The sequence below is a fragment of the Electrophorus electricus genome, chromosome 14 (genome assembly GCF_041902795.1).
Source record: "Electrophorus electricus isolate QZ-2024a chromosome 14, ASM4190279v1, whole genome shotgun sequence".
In the NCBI taxonomy this organism is placed as follows: domain Eukaryota; kingdom Metazoa; phylum Chordata; class Actinopteri; order Gymnotiformes; family Gymnotidae; genus Electrophorus; species Electrophorus electricus.
The window spans coordinates 2582525-2602500 of NC_137510.1; positions in this window are offsets into that span (position 1 = coordinate 2582525).

The window sequence follows — 19976 nt, forward strand, 5'->3', positions numbered from 1 at the left end:
CTCTCTCTCTCTCTCTCTCTCTCTCTCTCTCTCTGTGCGGTCCATGGAGAATTACAACAAATTCAAGTTTGGTATTTCTTCGTTTTCTTGGCGGAACTACCTATGCACTGCACTGTCGTGACAAACCATGACCTTCATGTTTCATTGATCTGTCATCATCAATCAATAATGACAAATAATAAAAAGACAATACAAGAAAATCTGACAGTGTCACGACACAGCGTCATCTCCAAATATCATCCACTACAGATATTTTGTCAGGTATCGTATCGGATGTCGAATCGTATCGGCCCAGCCCTTGTGGGTCCCTTCTTGTTAATTAAGATGAAGAGGAATACAGGTGAGGCATCACTCTGAGATTGTGTTCATTCCACCCATCTGTGTCATAATTGCCTCCAAGTTTGATCATAGACTGTACACTTGGGATGACCTGGATTTCTGATAGATAGATAGATAGATAGATAGATAGATAGATAGATAGATAGATAGATAGATAGATAGATAGATAGATAGATAGATAGATAGATAGATAGATAGATACAGACTCTTTTTTTCTCTTGCTCACTCTCTCTCCCTCCCTCTCTCTTACTATATATATATATATATATATATATATATATATATATATATATATATATATATATATATATATATATATGCAAAGAAGATTTAGAGATATTCAAAATTGTTTCCAGAAAAAAAGATAAATCTAATATATAAAATATAAAGAAAGCGAGGTAATGAAAACTGCAGTGAAGCACAAAACGTTTCCAGAGAAAGAGGACGTTTTGGACAGAGGTCCTTCATCAGCTGTACAAGCAAAATGCTAATGAAGGACGTCTGTCCAAAACGTCCTGTTTCTGTGGAAAGCTTGTGTTCACTGCAGTTTTGACTACCTCTACATCTTTTACCACAGCCAATGAAGTACTTCTGCCTGAAACATCCTGTTTCTTTGGACACTTTAGAGAGAGAGAGAGAGAGAGAGATAGAAGGAGAGAGAGAGAGAGAAGGAGAGAGAGAGAGAGAGAGAAGGAGAGAGAGATAGAAGGAGAGAGAGAGAGAGAGAAGGAGAGAGAGATAGAAGGAGAGAGAGAGAGAGAGATAGAAGGAGAGAGAGAGAGAGAGAGATAGAAGGAGAGAGAGATGGTTCCCCATTCCTGTCTGTGTCAGGAAGATGCCAGCCTGTCCGCTGAGGCTGCGCTAAAGCTGCTTCTGTCTCTCAAACCTCGTGCCTCCGAATCAGACGACATCTGTTTAGCAAGGCACTGGTGGTCTTACTGAGCTGCCAGATTAACACGAGGCAGTCCGATAATTAAAAGACTTGATGGTTTTTAAAAGACTTTTCTGCAAAAGTTCTGGCGCTAAGCACGGGACAAGCAAGAAAGCAAGAGCCAAAACAATAACTAACTACTGAAGTATAAACTGCATTCTGGGATCGGCACGTGGAAAAAAGGGGAAAAATGGATAGATACTGGTATTCTAAGGTCGATAGTCATTTCTGAGAGCATCTTTTGTGCCCCTAGTAGTAGAGCCTCTTTTTCATTCTCTGAAAATTGTACTATTATCAATTGCTTTATTCATGGACTATTACATAGATCCGGCAATCAGCTTGAAAGATACGGTCATCTCATTTTACGTTCAATTCAGGTTTTATTTGTGCAGTCATAAAGCAGCTTAGCAGAATTCCGGATCCAGACCCCTGAAGAGCAAACCAGAAGGGACGAACATCCCGGCATGGCGTGAGGAAGAGGAGGATCATCACTCGGAACTCAACTGACCCGGCATGGTGTGGGAGTCTAGGATGAAAATGACAAAAAACAAATGACAACATGTATCCATGATGAAGCCTTTAGCACCAATACGCCGATCACTATTATTATAGAGAAGGAAGCTTATTGGCTGGCTTGTTATAATGATCAGACTCCTAAATCTTATTAGCAACACCATACTGAACTGACCCTCCCTGTTCTGTTACCATGTTTGTGTAATATCAGAGATCACATGGCAATTTTAGCACAATCTTCACTCTGATTGATGTTGTTCTAAATGAATAGATAATTTAGGAACTGATTATACGCAGCCCGTTCAAGCTAAGCCTAAAACCTTTTAAGTGTAAAGGGATTTCTTGTTCCTACGGCTTTTTTCAAACGAATAAAGTGAGTGTACAGCAACAAACCATTACGAGCACATTAATTTGATAAATAACCAATATTTACATATTTAGCTCATAAAAAGTGTGGATGGGTTGTAAATATTCATGGTGTTTGGCTCATAGCTCATCTGAAGTTAAGCAGATCTATCTAGGTCAAGGAGGAGAATTCATCTCAGTGTCCACTGGTCGTCCGTGGTGGGTGGAGTCATGGGAGAGACATTATTCACCTGCAGCAGGATAGCTGAGGATATGACACTGAGACTAGACGTTGCGTTCTGCGGCACTGCAGACAAGGCTCGTCATGCAGGTCTGTAGCGCAGCCTGGCAAGCTAAAGTTTGAACGCGATTGGTGCAATCTTGGAAGTGCTGTGATTTAACTGGGGGGGGGGGGGGGGGGCTTTGCTGGCAAACAGGTTGCATACGGTAGTGTTAACTATTCACAGCACCCTGCTTCACAACAAGACACGCAACCACACTGCTGGCGTACCAGGTTAGCTAAGAAACAGCATACCTGTTAAAAATAAATACATTTTAAAAATAAATAAATACAAATAAAAATTATATATATATATATATATATATATATATATATATATATATATATATATATATATATATATGTCATTTTATGTCAAAATGTGTGCAGACGTGCAATGCATTTTCTACTCACTAAAATTCTATCCATATTACTGTATTCCAAATGTTGCACCTCCTCCCCTCATCCTCCTCCCCTCATCCTCCTTTCTGTCCTTTCCCATTGTCTGCTGAAATCAAACTCAGGTGCTAACTGCCCTCTGGGAGCTGCGTGATTATATTAGTTAACAGTAACACAGCGAAACACCCAGTGTGGTTTGGCTCTCCTGTTACTCTTGCTATTGGTGGTGTGAATTGCAGATTGGTAGTTCATATAATAACTTGAAAGAATCACTTCAAAACAATGATGCACACATTAACATCTTACTGGTCTACCTGGATAACTTTACTGCTGCCAGCACCTGTGACAAGCAGGTCATGAGCCTATTCCTGATCAAAGATAAGGGCACAATATATTGCAGGAATAAATACGTATACCATATACATATTTTATATTTCTGTGGCTGTGCGTCATATACTTACAATGACTCTTAAAAGTCTTAAAAGTCACTCAAAACATGATACTTAAGACATAATTATTTTTTAAAGATAAATTACTTGATGTTGTCATTCCACAAGCAAACACAACAACAAATGTCATTAGATGGCAACCACTAGAAGCACGTCTACACGTCTACACCGTCAAGTAATGCATATTCTATGAATATGCAAATTAGAAACCCTGCTTAACCCTGCCCACCTCCTTCCCCATCAAACCTGTGCAATACCAGACGACAAGCAATGTTGGATGGGAAGTCAAGGGCTCCGGGACAGCTAGTGGTGGGTCGCAATGGCAAGTTTAGCAATGTACATTTTTCCAAATATCAAATTGTTAATTGTAAAATTAATTAGCAACTAACTAGTCAGCAATGATACCTAGTGAATCTCATCTCTGGTTACCTGAATACATAGCATCGGTCTGACGGGGATTCAATTAATAATCCTCATTTGCATACTGGAACATGATAGGCTCCTATCTTTTGTCACGCAACCACATTGCCTGCCATATATTCAATATTAAGATTTTATAATGAGATATCCAGGTCCCTGTTTCTTTAAATATTGAGACAAATGGCTGCAGTGACAATATTTGCACTTTGGCCAGTCTTCCCAGTCAAGGAATTCAACCAAAAAAATGTTATCCTTTTTAAGAAAAAGGGTCAGTTTAAATTAAACAGGCTATTAACTGTAATGTGTCATTTATCAAGTGTAACAAATAAATAAATAAAATTTAAATGACACAACCCTTAAAGCAGCAGTTCTAAATGTATGAATTTAAATATTCATGTGTGAAGCTTTTCCTACGATTTCATGCAGTTCCTGTTTGGTCACTGTGGGCAGACGGTCACGGAGCCATAACCACTCTGCTCTCGCCTGTCTGCTGCGAGCTTCCTACGTGTCACTTTTCCCTGCCCGCGACATCCAGCCAATAATCCCAGGGAAAGCGATGGAGCTCGTGGCGGGAGATAAGCGGCTCGGCTCCATCACCAGCACTGCCAGAGCTGCTCCAAAAGGTCTGAGTGAGCGGTGGGGAGATAACCACCGTCCTGACCCCACTCAGACATGTCAGTTCCTCCCTCTGCCACCCTGCCCCCCACCCTGGGTGGCTTCTGCCCCCTCGTCCGGGGGCAGGCAGCAGGGACCAGGAGCGGCTTCGGTCTCCTTCCTCTGTATATGTTATCTGACACACTGCCTCTTAAGACGGACCCCTGAACCAGCAGTGGCTGAGGTGATGTCAGTTTAAAATCTTTTTAAAGGTTGTGTACTGACTTTTATATTGAGTGCTATCAGGTTCAAGAAGGTTTTGGTGTCATGCGGTGGTAGTAGCATCAACAGCTGTGTGTGATGGTTGCCGGTGGTGACCTTCATGGGGGACGCGGTGGGGGAGAAAGGAGAAGCATGCTTCTCTCAGCTTTTCCTGAGGCATGCACCTCTCTCTCTCTCTCTCTCTCTCTCTCTCTCTCTCTCTCTCTCTCATTCCCGCTTTCTCTCTTCCCCTCTCTCTTTCTCTTTTTTCTATCTCTTTTCCTCTTCGTCTCCCTCTGTCTCACTTTCTTTTTGCTCCTATCTCACTCTTTGTTTATATTGCTTTTCCTCACTCTTGTTTTCTCTCTCTCTCTCTCTCTCTCTCTCTCTCTCTCTCTCTCTCTCTCTCTCTCTCTCCCCCTTTTGTAGATAACAGTTCTGCCAGAGCAAGCAGCATCTTAGCTCTTTATCAGATAATGTATCAGCGTAAGCTGCTGTGCCTTTAGCTATTTTTGGATGAATTCTTTCCCTTCATGGATCTTCTTTATAAAAAAAATATTTATTTGTAAATATCTCTGGATTATCTTCTGTTGCTTTTAGATTCTGAAAAGGATTCTGTTTAGTCCAGTATGAGTTAAATTGATGGGCAAGCTCACTAATACGCTTCCATTTCTCTCCCAGTACACAAACATGACCAGTGGCCATATGGAGATTTTCCCGCTGACACAGCATTCCTTGAGAAAAATCAACAAACCTAAATCACACCTTTTCTGCTCAAACTGAACAGAAAGGTTGATTCTACCAAATCTGTGGCTGGCGCCGACGGGGGAATGAATCGGCACATCTATAGGACGCCGCTTGCGGCGTTCCTCGAGACCGTCGTACACGAACGCAGGATAAATATCCATAGTCGCAGCTCGGCATCCGTCGAGCGTAGACGGCTGTGCTATGCTAGGCGTGGACTTGGATAGGATGACTGCATGTGCCATGTCCTGGGGAGACGCGGGACGACGCAGGCGGGCGACATGAACGGAGGGAGGAGGCTGCGGCTATAAGGGGATGTTGCATGGGGGATATGAGGCTATGGGACTTCTCAACAGCACGTGCAGCCCGGCACCATTGCAGTCAGAGTAAGACAAGGGGTTGTTTGGTAATTAGAGCCTGTCTTAGTGGTTGATTACAGTCTTGTTCTTCATAATGACAGCACAAGAGCTCTAGCAGAATTCAAATTAAAGCCTTCAGCAGGGAACATGTGCTTGTACTTGTATTTCCAAAGCAAAAGAAAACAAAAAAAAAATCAAGATATTTTTCATTTGTGATGATAACTAATCTAAGTTACTGTTTAAACAAATATTTAAGTATTTCCCCAAGATTAAGCATAATCTCCGAGCCACAGAAACTAATCTTTTCTGATATGTAGTAGATACCTTGCTACTAACATATTGGAGATAAAGTTTAATGTTTAAGATTAAACTGAGGTTTTTTTTTTAGTGTCAGTAAAGAGGCCCTGAACACTATCACAGTGACTGATCTGCCAGCATTTACAGGATATTTAAAATTAGTTATGTATTTACACTATAAAAGACCCTTTAAATTTAAATGGAATTTAATAATATACTGGGATTTTAAAAAAAACAAAAAAAACAAAAAAACCCCCCACACTTTCAGTAAGTGTTACAGATAAAAAAAAAATCTTTGTGAGCAGTCTCATTCTGTAGGTGATTTAGGCGAGGAAGGGCTCCAGATTTAAAAGAGCTGAATCAAGTGTGGTTAATCTGACAAAACTCACGCACATGCCTCGCATATGTTATCCAGGGTTAAACGCTGTCTGGAAAATCACCCCTAAAACGTTATAGGCACAATGGAACAACAGGGCGTTTATAACGTTGTAACACTTCTGTGGATTTTTCCCCCCATCCCATTTTCTGGGAAACTCAGCAAATCACATCTACAAAATTGATGAGTCCTATCCAGATAAATGTGTCACGAAGGAAATGTTGTCCCAGCACTTTTCAATGTCACTGTGATGCCACTTAAACACGGAATGGGGGAAAAAAATCTATATCTGATTATAGAATGTATATTTCTTATCTCCCTTTTGGATATCCAGACAAAATCTTGTTATCCGTAAATGTCTAACCTTGGCAAGGTTGCACGGGATTAACAGCTGGTCAGCACGAGCGTTCGCCCGCTATCATTCATTGCTTGCATATCATGCACAGCAGCAGCGCGCGCGCTACAGAACTGAGACCCACGGACACGCGAGACATCTAAAACAATCTCTATCCCAGTTCACTGGGTTACGGGTTTATTGTGCTTGTGTGGCCTTCTGCAGGGTTCCCTCCACCCCGCTGAGTCCCTTCTCCTCGTGCGCTATCGGCACGTTTTAACCTCTGAAATTAAGAATGCAATTACAATTACACAAAAGAGCAGACGGCACCTCGTCTTCCTCGGGCTGCTATTATGGACATAACGATGACGAGCTGACAGAGGGGGTCAAAGGCAACGCGCGCAAAAGCAATCAGCGCGCGCGCCTCCTGCATTCCAAACGGCGGGGATGAAAGCGCGAGGTTTGTTGGGTTTATTAGCGAGCGCGAGAAAAAGTCGGCTTTTCCCTTATTACAGAGGAAGTCTCGGGGAGGCATTTCAGACGTCTGCTATTTTAAGGACAGTCTGCACGGCGGAGATAGGGAGAGGTCCACTACTGGGTCGGGCTTTTTTGCAGTAGCGGTATTCATGTTGAAAGCCTTTAGCCTCTCTGTCCTTCTGTGACAATTGTTGGAAAATGTTGATGAATTTTTCCCTCATGGGAATTCATGCAGCAGGCTGCGACTCAAACATGTCACATGCAATTTGATTTGGCCCCTTGAAAAAAATAAACAGTGATTATTAAAGTGTACCCCAGAATTGGTTTATAACTAATATTAGCCAAAGTCGTTTAGCCTTTTAAAGTTTATTTCACACCTCCTATCTATGTTTTAGAGAAATTTTAAAGTTGAAGAAAAACAAACAAGCATACCGCACGTGCTAGCCTATTTCTGGACTGGATCTTGCGCAGTGTCGAGTGCAGGTGCCGTATTTAGCCTGTAGGAGCTACGCAAACATGACTCGGTCGAATATGCAGGTATTATTCCTTTCACTTGTTCCTTTGGGCACTTAAACTACAGGTTTACAATTTAATTATCACTCCTAAGGGATATTACTTACAAACTACTGTGAATAATTCAGTAAGTACATTTAAACTTTACAGTGTAATTACAAGGCTGAGCAATGAGTCCAATACGTGTAGACCCACTTATAATGAATCTGGATCTACTTGTGGGGTCTTGGGACATAAAGGGTTTTAAATCTGTCCACACTCTTGGTGCATCATTCTATACTCAGTAAATGATTGGAGAAAGGCGTTGTTACATGATGACGTGGGTTTTGCGGCACTGACCTTCCTGTCAGCCCGTTTTGCTTCCGTCCGCTTATTTAACACTTAATAAACAGCAGTGCTGTTTATTAACAGTTTAAAAAAAATAAAGAAATAAAAAATCAGCGTACCAGAAAATATTGGGGGAGGGTCTACTGATATTAGAAAACTTACTCCATGCACAATGAATTCTTATAATATTTTAAATCATATAAGTAATACTGACAGTTGTTCTAACCAAAAAAAGTATGTCAACCTAGATGAAACTGCATAATTACAGATGCTAATTTAGAGACAATTTAGATGCTAATTTACCTGAAGCTCTTCTCTAAATGGTCTCACCTGCTGTCGGCTCCCTGAGGCACCTTTAATCATCCATCACTCTCAGCACACTGCCAGGTCATAAACGCATTCTCAAGATGGATGTAACTTTAGGACTTTAAAAAAATTCATTTGTTCATTTTTGAGGCTGGAAGTAATTTATTAAACTGTAGAGAGAGAGAGAGAGAAAGAGAGAGAGAGAGAGAGAGAGAGAGAGAGAGAATACCTACAAAAATATGTTGGAATTTACTGTAATTATTTGTCATTAATCAATTTGTTAATTTGAAAGAGCCTCATAATCAATGTGTCCTTTGTAAAACAGTTTTAGTATATTTCACTGTTCACAACTTTAAAATGGAGACACTGGTTCATATTAGGTTCATATGTATAGCTAAAAAGACATCCTTAAAGGCACTGAAGCTAATGCTTACAGCTGTCTAAATGAAATGAACAATGTAGGATATGTTGGCATAGTGTTGTAACCAGGTTATATGGAGGTTAAAGTTTGAAACCCTAAAGTTTGAAACGTAAACTACACAATAACATTATGACAAATGAAGACCTCACAAACTTGTTTTGGAAACATGGTTTTAAAATATGTTTCCTCAGATCAGGAAGTAAGAGGATGATAAAATACAGCAAACAATTAAAAACAATCCACCCAAGGTATTAGTAATCTGGGAAGGAATACACAAACCTGACATCACCTGGTACTGTTTTTATCATTAAAAACCTGAACAGGAGACACTGCAGCACTCAGGTCAGTCATGAGTAAGTGCTGCAGGACACACACACTCTTACTGGAATCTTTTGTTCGTTCAAGTGAGTGTTTTTGCACCACTGTTAAAATCAGCAGCTGCGTTGATAAAGCAGCCTCTGGCACATGCACTTCAGTTACCCTGCTCTCCTGCACAGGGGTCCATTTAACACTTACTTGTTTGCGCTACGTGAGTCACATCTGCATACGCAAAAATAAAGTCAACAGGTCTGAACCTTAACCTGAAACTGTCCAGATAAAAGGATGAGACTCTTACTGCTCTCCAAATGTCTCATTACCATTACAGACCTACCGAGGAGGGACACTACATCATCTCCGCTATACAGTTAATACAAGTATGTGTTCTCACCAGCTCGCTGCAATATAACTCCATCAGGCAGATTAAAAAAACTCTGGTAAGTAGGGCATCGTTTGTGAGCAACAGTTCATGCAGGGAGTGCAGCAGGGGCCAATACTGGAGCCATTCGTCTTCATCGAAGGAGGAGAAAGGAAGATGAGACTTCCCCGTGTGCTCGCGCGCCCGTGGCTTTTGCAGACAGCGTCAGCTCCAGACGCCGTATTCCGTAGGCAGCGAGTGAGCAGAAGAGAGAAGTCAGCCATGCGGGTGGGGAAATGTTTGCCCCATGCCACTGTCTCTAACATCTTTCTCTTAATTGCTGTTATTTGGCATTGTGGAATATTGATGGTGCTGGAGGCAGAGATTGGCAGCTGCATGAATCGTTATTAGGCAGCCTGTTTGAGGGGGTGGGGGTGGGGGCAGCTGGCGCGAGGGGGGGGGGGAGCAGGGGGCAGGGGTCGATAGACAGAGCCCTGGCAACAGCAGACCACTGGGGAGCCTTGGCTGTCTCAGACAGGAGATAATTACCCATCTGAGGACCACCATGCTTAGGGCAGCAGGCAGTAGGAGGAGAGGAGACACACGCATGTATGCACACACACACGCGCACACACACACACACGCGCACACACACACACACACACGTGCGCGCACATACACATGCACACACATGCATACACACACACGCACATGTGCACACACACGCACACACACACACGCGCGCACATACACATGTACACACATGCACACACACACGCGCACATTTGCACACACACACACACACACACACTTTGCACTTGTGTAGCATGTTGTCTGTTGCACTGTTGTTTTTATGTTGCACCATGGTCCTGGAGGAACATTGTCTCGTTTTTGTTGTGTACTTGTATATAGCTGAAATGACAATAAAACCTCTTGAACTTGAACACACACACACATATGCACAAGCGCACACATGCGCGCACACACGTGCGCATACAAACGCACACACGCGCACACACACACACACACACGCACACACACGTGCACATATGCACATGTATGCACATACACGCACACAGACGCAGGCACACACACGTGCACATACACATGTACACAAACGCGCACACACACGCGCACACACGTGCACACAAACGTGCACATATGCACATGTATGCACACACACGCACGCACACACGTGTACATACACATGCACACACACACACACACGCACAGACACATGCACACACGCATGCACATATGCACATGTATGCACACACACACACACACACGCATGCACACACACTCGCAAATACACATGCAAACACACACGCACACACACACGTGCGCACACACACGCACATACACACACACGCACACACACATACACACACGCACACACACACACGCATCCACACACACACACGCACACACACACACACACACACTGCTAACATGGTGAAATGGACCATTTAAAAGTATAAGATTTACTGTAAACAGGATGCTGGAAGCAATTGGTTAAACACAGTTTTAAAAGTCTCCACTCATAGACTACTACATACAGTGCATGCTGCAAGTTTCCAGACCATTTCAAGTTTGTTTTATTTTGGTATGTTTCAGGCTGAGCTTATAATGGATGGAACTAATTTTTTTTCCCTGCATTAATTCTACACACGATAATCCACAATGACAAAACAAGAATTGTTTTTTTTATATATATATTTAAAAAAAATATTAAAAATATAAGACTGAACTTTTGCATTTACTTATGATACTTGCAATTAAGCTCCGGGGCACCCTGCTTCTGTCACTGACCCAGGATCTGCTTCACTGGAGTCCACCTGCGCTTAACCGAACTCACTGGACATAATTAGGAAGGGATTCTATATGTCTATAAAAGGTTTGTCTATATAAGGTTATAGTCTGTAGACCTGACAAATTAGATTGTGTCAAGGTGTTAGGTAAGGCAAGTTTATCTGTGTAGAAATGATTAGTGCTTCATACTAGCAAGAAATTATTAAATAAAAAAGCTTATTACATCCCCAGGTCTAGCTCCTCATACAGACCTCAGAAAGGATACAAGAAATTGAGAGTCTCCAAATTGATAGTCTCCAAATTGACAGTCTCCAAGAGAGTGATATCCTCCATACTCTTAAATGGAAGAACCACAATTGTCCTGGATCAGACCACTGATTGAGTTTTCAGGGATGAAGGGCCTTGGTCAGACAGGTAACCAAGAACACAGTGGTCACTAGGAGTGAGATCCAAGGTTCCCCTGTGGAGATAAGAGAACTTTACAGAGGAACTGGTGTGGCACATCTAGCGCCGAACATCACAGCATTACCACCATCCCTACAGCCAAACACACACACTCACACACACACACACACACACACACACACACACACACACACACACACACACAAACATGCTACAACCAAACATGGAGCAACATCCCTACAGCCAAACACACACGCACACACAAGATCTCAAACTGGGGTGAAGGTTTCCACCGAGATCACAACACAAAGCAGACCACCAAGAACATTCAGGAAAACTGAAAATCCTGGAGTGAAAATTCTGGAAGGTGAAATGGCTCTGGAAACTCCTGGAGTATCACTCCAGTCAGAGTCGTGAACCCAACAGAACATCTCTGAGAAGACTAGCAAATATTCGTGCACCATCCCGCACAGACGAGGAGAATGGGATTCTGCCGAGAAGAATGAGTGAAACGTCGAACCGAAAGATACGCCATGCTTGTAGGATCATTAGCCAGAAAACATGAGCCTGTTTTTGCCTGTATATACTCCACTGCCTTCAACATTGTGAACTATAGTGTGTAGATTGATGAGGAGACAGAAAATTGTTAAATCCATTTCAGATCAGTCTGGGGCATACCAAAATGCACTGTGCATGTACAGGATCCAGGATCTTATATCTTTGAGTAACATAATACACATTTAAAGAGGTGAGCTGGGTGCGGCTTTCCTGGAAGTATGCTCTCATTTCGCCTAAGGATTTTAGAATGTTTAGAATGTTAGAATAGAGGATATTTACCGACCCTGCCATATTTCCTCAGATATTCCCATATTTCCTCTGATATTCCCATATTTCCTCAGATGTTCCCATATTTCCTCAGATATTCCTCTCTCTCTGCACACCTGTCTAGTACTTTGCTCAAATCAGCCTACCAGGCTTCTGTGAGCCCCATCCTTCAATAATAGCCTTTAATAATCACACCTGTCAGGCTTGCTCACGCTCACCAAATCAGCCTGTTTGAGAGAGATTTTCAGCCCCGTTGATTCAAGGTCCAACTTCCAACGATTTAAGTACCAGGAAAGCAGTTAAACCCCTATGTCTTTCTGGCTGTCTAACACACAGACACACACACACACACACACACACACACACACACACACACACACACACACACCTGCCCTAAACAAATATATTTTGATATATTTTTATATATGAATGTATGTAATGTGAATGTGTCTGTAATTACCTGCCATATTAATTGCAATCAAACCATATATAGTTTTTAATTACATACAGTATAGCTACAAATGTTTAATTTCACACTAAACATTACACTGGTTTAGTTCAAAGGCGTTAAATGGCTTCCTTAGTGTCATGCCTTCAGATATTTGTCTGTTGTAATTGAACCTGCTGTATTTAATTGCTGACATTTAATCAATAGATGCAGATGACAAAGCAAAGCTATTGTTCTGGGATTCATCCATCTCGTAAGACAGACTGCAAGCTTGTAAGATAATTGTGTAGCACAGGGTCCTGGGTAAAGGTCAAAAAGTAGTTTGTTCATGGGATCAGTATCAGGATTTGTGGTTGCACTTGGCAGAAAGCCAAAGTACATTTCACCCTGCATTTAACTGATGGTGTATGCAAGCACACACACACACACACACACACACACACACACACGCACACACACACACACACACACACACACACACAGACAGACACACACACACACACACACACACACACACAGACAGACAGACACACACACACACACACACACACACACTACATATATATGCACATACACATATCTAGACATAATCCCATATTTTTTCTCTCTGTGTGAAGACATTCAGAAAAATAAAGTTAAGTCTTTATATCACATAAATCAAGGTTGGTATATGACTTTTGATGAAGGTCTGAACATTTCCATGCTAGAAAATGTGGCTCCCTGGAAAACGTGTTTCTCGCTAGCTGGTCTGTGGCTGTTCCAGCAGGAAGGTGTGAACAGCAGAGGGCGGTATTTCAGGAGCAGAGGAAAGTGTTTCAGGGTGGAGCAGAGAGCCATGTTTCAGGGTGGAGCAGAGAACCATGTTTCAGGGTGGAGCAGAAAATCATGTTTCAGGGTGGAGCAGAGGGTGGTGTTTCAGGGTGTTTCAGGGTGGAGCAGAGGGCGGTGTTTCAGGGTGTTTCAGGGTGGAGCAGAGAACCATGTTTCAAGGTGGAGCAGAAAATCATGTTTCAGGGTGGAGCAGAGGGTGGTGTTTCAGGGTGTTTCAGGGTGGAGCAGAGGGCGGTGTTTCAGGTTGGTGTTTTGGGGGGAGCAGAGGGCGGTGTTTCAGGTTGGAGGCACCAGCAGCTTGCCCTTTGGATGTCAGGGCAATAAGACTTTATTAATCATCATTTGACAGATTCTCCACCATGATAACAGAAAGTGATAAATAACCTTTTCTAGGACTGTATAGATCATCTCCTCTGAGGCACACACAACAGGTGATATTTTCTCTCTCTCTCTCCTTTTCTCCCTCTCTCCCTCCCTCCCTCCCTCCCTTCTCCTCTCTCTCTCTCTCTCTCTCTCTCTCTCTCTCTCTCTCTCTCTCTCTCTCTCTCTCTCTCTCTCTCTCTCTCTCTCTCTCTCTCTCTCTCTCTCTCTCTCTCTCTCTCTCTCTCTCTGCCCAATCATGCCATAATGTCATGGTGATGTATGGCAAAGTACTGCCTTTCACTTGTGAAATACCTTCTCCTCAAGCACACAAGATGAAACTCCCATACCTGGCATGGGATCAAAACATGAGGAATTATATAAAAGAACACTGCATTATGATACAGTTTTATTGACCAGGAAAGGCAAATTAAGTATGAATTTAACAATCATATACTTCATCAAAAGGTAAAAACACAAGAAAACCACTGATCGCGATTTGCATTTTAATCTATAGTCCTGGAGGGCTGGGTCTTGCTGATCCTCCACCCTGCCTTCCCCCAGGAGTTCGGATGACAGAGTGGCCAACACCTTGCCTTAATGGGCCGATTCGCTGCCAGGGATTACAAAATCCAGGATTTGCTTTCATGGTCCAGACTGGAGTGTCACAGGGAATCTGAACCTTCAGAAGATACAGTCAGATGCTGCCTCTGTAGTAGAGATGATGTTCGTTTGTGTGTGTGTGTGTGTGTGTGTGTGTGTGTGTGTGTGTGTGTGTGTGCGTGCATTAGCCTTCTGTAAATGATCTGATCTTGGTCTTCTGAGAGATCTGATACTGTCAGTACAGAAACACTTTATGGGTTACAGTTTCTAACACTCAACTATAGAACACCAATAGGTCATAAAGAGGTAATGTATGGGCCCTCAGACTGGTGAACAGTTCCTGCAAGCAGCCCAAATATGTCAAAATCAACATTCAAAATCTCACCACCTTTCCAAAAATAGCAGTATTTTTAACTAATGATGCATGACCGTCACAGATTTGATCCTATGGAGATCCACTGCTGATCTAATCCTACACCGTGTGTATGAAGGACTTTGTCTCTGCTGTCTTATGCTGTGTTAAAGAATCCTGAGGAGAGTATTTTAACCTTTCAGACACCAAGTGGCTCCATCAGAGTGGCGATCTCCTCTATCACCCCTCCTCAGTCACCCCCTCAGTCACTCCTCCTCTATCACCCCTCCGCAGTCACTCCTCCTCTATCACTCCTCATCAGTCACCCTCCTCTATCACTCCTCCTCTATCACCCCCTCAGTCACTCCTCCTCTATCACCCCTCTGTAGTCACTCCTCCTCTATCACTCCTCATCAGTCACCTCCTCAGTCACTCCTCCTCAGTCACCCCCTCTATCACTCCTCCTCTATCACTCCTTCTCAGTCACCCCCTCAGTCACTCCTCCCCTATCACCCCTCTGCAGTCACTCCTCCTCTATCACTCCTCATCAGTCACCCTCCTCTATGACCCCTCCTCAGTCACCCCTCCTTAGTCACCCCACCAGCACTCTCTCTGGGCTGTGATTGTAGTCAGACATAATGGGTGTAAACTTTCTCCCTCACACACATTCTACATTGCCATTTTCAGATTAACAACATCTTGAGTGGAAATGAACACATAACGATTTACAATTACAAGTTGTTATGCACCATAGACTACTAACAGATTCCAGTTCTGCATGTCAGATGTTAATTTTAAGTAACTGAAAAAATATTTTACACACACACACACAAAGTACAAAGTACAAAACAGTCATTCCTACACGAGCGCCTGTTCCACGAGGAAACATTAGCGGTGGTTTCAGGAGGGCGAGGAGGCAGAGGGCTCTATATTACCCTCAGTGGCATACTCAGACATGACACTCATTCATCATCGGCCTACTAGTGAGCAAATATAAAGTCTCCTGAGCGCGTACTAATGCTGAGGCCACAAGAGCGCACATCACGAAACACAGCTGCGCCGTGGGAGACCCTGTGCAGCGCTCGTGAGTCCGAGTGTCACTTTCCCATCCACTCCCTTGTGAATTGTGGGGACCTCATTTCACAGATTCCCTTTGCACTGTCGGCCATTTTCGCAGATAAATCGCAGAGTCCAATTCTGCGCTGCGGGGTTTGCTGCAAATGACTGTGGCGAGATTTTGTCCGGTGCGTGCCAGCAACACGCTTGGTTTGGGAGGGAGGATCGCTGTTTGCAAGACGGAGGATGACCGCACGTTGTGCTGGGTTACGATACGTAAAGGCGCATGCATGCAAGACTGTGTGCTTACCTTCATCAAAACCTCCAACACTGCCCTAAAAACTTCGACAACTCCAGAAGGAGGCCAAGCGTTCCGATGTAGAGCAAACCCTACAATGTGCGGCATTCAGCACAAACCTTCCATCTCTTACGGAGCAATTGATTAGATTTATGACTCAATTAGTCGGTGAATAAAACACGCTCTAATTATGGACTCTCTGCACGCGGAGAAAGTCACGGCTTACGCTCCGATTCCGGCCCGCTATTTTTGTCACGAGATAAATCAACGGTGGCCCGGTTGAGTCATAACGGTTCTCCTTATTAATTCAGGTGTTCCTTAGCAGCAGGTGCAGAGAGGACATAGGGAGAGGGGTTCACCCGCTCACCCTTAGCAAGACACACCGAGCCGTGTCTGCCGTCACTGGCATTTCTAATCCGAGCTGTTCTCTCTCTTCTTCATTGTCTTAATCACCCAAACTCATTTTTACCCTCTCCCTCACAGATGCTCCTCTCTAATTACTCGCTGCGTCATACGATGCCCATGTCCTCCACACTTAATTACTTCTTGGGCGAATAAGATAAATTAATTTTCTGATTAACCTGAGGACACTCGAGTTGGGTTCCCGGCTCTCTTCATCCCTTGTGACAAATACCGACTTCATTTCGAATGCTTGGTTTCAAAAATGGCTGGTGTTGATGTGAAATGTCCGGTTTTCTCTTGGACGTAAAAAAAACACCCCACATATCAACGCACGTATCTGCCCGTACACCGATGTAAACCGCTGGCATGCAGCACATAACGCATCTCTTTTATGAAAACATCCGTCTGACAAATTCTCGGCTGCATTAGGTAAGCCTAACCTATTACACCCAGACGTTCTTTAGGCGTCGTTAAGTTAGTACAAATTCATTGCACATTATATTCCGTAACCCGTATATAATTGCACTTAAACACATGTTCAAGCTATGGCACGAATACTCCCAGATGAGACAATACCGAGCAGCAGGTAATTTTTAATTAGCACGAGGGAGAGCGCGCGCCTGTTTACCGCGTTTCCTCTCCTGCCGGTGAGGCGTCTCCTCTGATTAGAGGCACTATGGTTCATTCCAGCCCGGTAATCAGGCTCAGCTCCGTGGTACGTTTCTCATTACACCCGGGGAGTCTGCGCAGGCGAGCCAACATCCCGAAGTTGTGTGTGTTCGGGAGAAAAGGTTGTCACACATCAGAAAAAAAGCGCACGCGTAATCTTTGAAGGAGATTCTCTAAAGGAGATTCTTCTTTTCCAGCGCTCATTCAATAATTGGCCATCGCACTTCATCGTTTTAGAGCTGAAAAGCGTAATTAGGCTCCATTAGGCTTGGGTTTTGCCATCACACGCTAAAGGCTGACACGGTAAATGGGATTACGGCTGGTGACGTTTCTCGTACCGTGCATTCAATTATGTTAAAATTCTACATCTATTAAAATTCATTGTTCGAAGGAATGTAAAACCCGCCATTCCATTAAAAAAGAAAAGATAGCTACATGTTTAAACACAAGAGTCGTAATGAAACCAGGGGCGTTTATGTCTTTCTGACATGTTTTATTCCAGTAACACCATGTTTCGCATTTTACGCAAGATTTATTCATTTGTTCATTTATTTATGTATCTAAGTACACAGTTGGTTTAAACATATTCTGACATGACAGCACCTGTCTACTAGATTATCACTTGTTAAAGACGAACCGCTTTGGTGTTAATATTCGGTGTTAATATGGTGTTAATTATAATTAAAGAATTAAAAGAAGCGCATATTGACGATCATAATAACATTTTGAAAGGATACTATACATAAGGATCTAAAGTCGTTTCTCTTAAAGGCGCCGACGCGATCACATCCTTTTACAATTATGTGTTTAATCTTCAGTTTGCTAATTTGTTGTGTCAGAGGTTTCTTTGGCATTTTAAAAGGCGGATTATCAGAAATGTGCTTTATCTGTGTCTGAGACATTTGATGTGCGATTTCAACTAGTTTCTCATTAATGATAAGATTCATTCGTGGCTTTAATTAGAGGCATTTGTATCTGAGGCAGATTAAACAAACAAAGGAACCGGGTTCTGTTTGAGCATAATGAGAAAACAGGGAAAGAAACATTTTAATTACTTATAATTATGCAAACAAAGGTAGCAATTTTGTAGAAAGAAACTAAAAGGTCTTTTTTTTTGGGGGGGGGGGGGGGGGCAACCTCGGTTCTTATTATGATGATAGGTTATCTCCAACGCTAAAAACGAGTCTCCGTTTTCACCACATTTTGTCCGATCGTGAAGGGATCAGCTTCACCTTTGGAGCTGATATGTTCTGTACTGCAAACTGATCAGAAATCAGAACTAATATACAGTAAACTTTAAAGGGTGTTGTAATGCCAGCATGTGGCCGTGTGGAACCCTAAAGCAAAGATTGTTAAAGTTTCCGCTCCCGTGATTTGCAGCCACGCACGATCAAGGTTCTGCAATTTCAGCAGTGCAAACAGGACCTACTAATCAAAAAAAGTGCTAATGAATGGACTGATAATACAAAGGATTAAACCTCCCCAGAAAATGAAAAATACGTCTTTCTAGAGAATGGTGAGAGAACGAACCGTGTCACACTGGGACTAGCAAGTGATTGATCTGGTCAGAGACACCAGGGGCTGCACGCCAGTGACATTAGGAATTTTTTGTCCCCTTATAACGCTCCGGCTGGTGGTGTGTGCAGAAATGGCCAAAGGTAGCTCAGATATCACCTCTCACACCAGAAGAAACACACAGAGCAAACACGTTCTGAAGCTCAGCCTCCCTTGAGGAAATGTCAGATCAAAGGGAGTCGGCACAAAGGTGCTAAAGGGGGCTCAACATCACCAAGACATCTCAAATGTTTCGACAAGGCTGCCCAAAGTCACCCAAGAAAGTCTTGAGGTCACTGCAGTAGAACTTTCCACCATACTTTATAAAAGCAGACTACCGCAAATGTGTTTAGTGTGGTTATTTCTTACTGGACGTCAGTGACAAATTTGCTAAGTCAAATATGCTGAAGGTGAAAAAAACCTGAACAGTTGGTTTGTCTCCCAGTACACACCAGACAATGTAGATCAAACACCAGACCCAGTACATTAAACACCAGACAAGGTAGATCAAACACCAAACCCAGTACATCAAACACCAGACCCAGTACATTAAACACCAGACAATGTAGATCAAACACCAGACAATGTAGATCAAACACCAAACCCAGTACATCAAACACCAGACCCAGTACATTAAACACCAGACAATGTAGATCAAACACCAGACAATGTACATCAAACACCAGACTCAGTACATTAAACACCAGACAATGTAGATCAAACACCAGACCCAGTACATCAAACACCAGACCCAGTACATTAAACACCAGACCCAGTACATTAAACACCAGACAATGTAGATCAAACACCAGACCCAGTACATCAAACACCAGACAAAGTAGATCAAACACCAAACCCAGTACATCAAACACCAGACCTAGTGTAAAATAGAGAATGCAGCATGCAAATACGTACACAAGCAAAATGTCCACCTCCACCCAACACAGAGTAAACCTGATCCAGTCTGAACATACCATACCGTCGCTTCCTGTCCCTACTG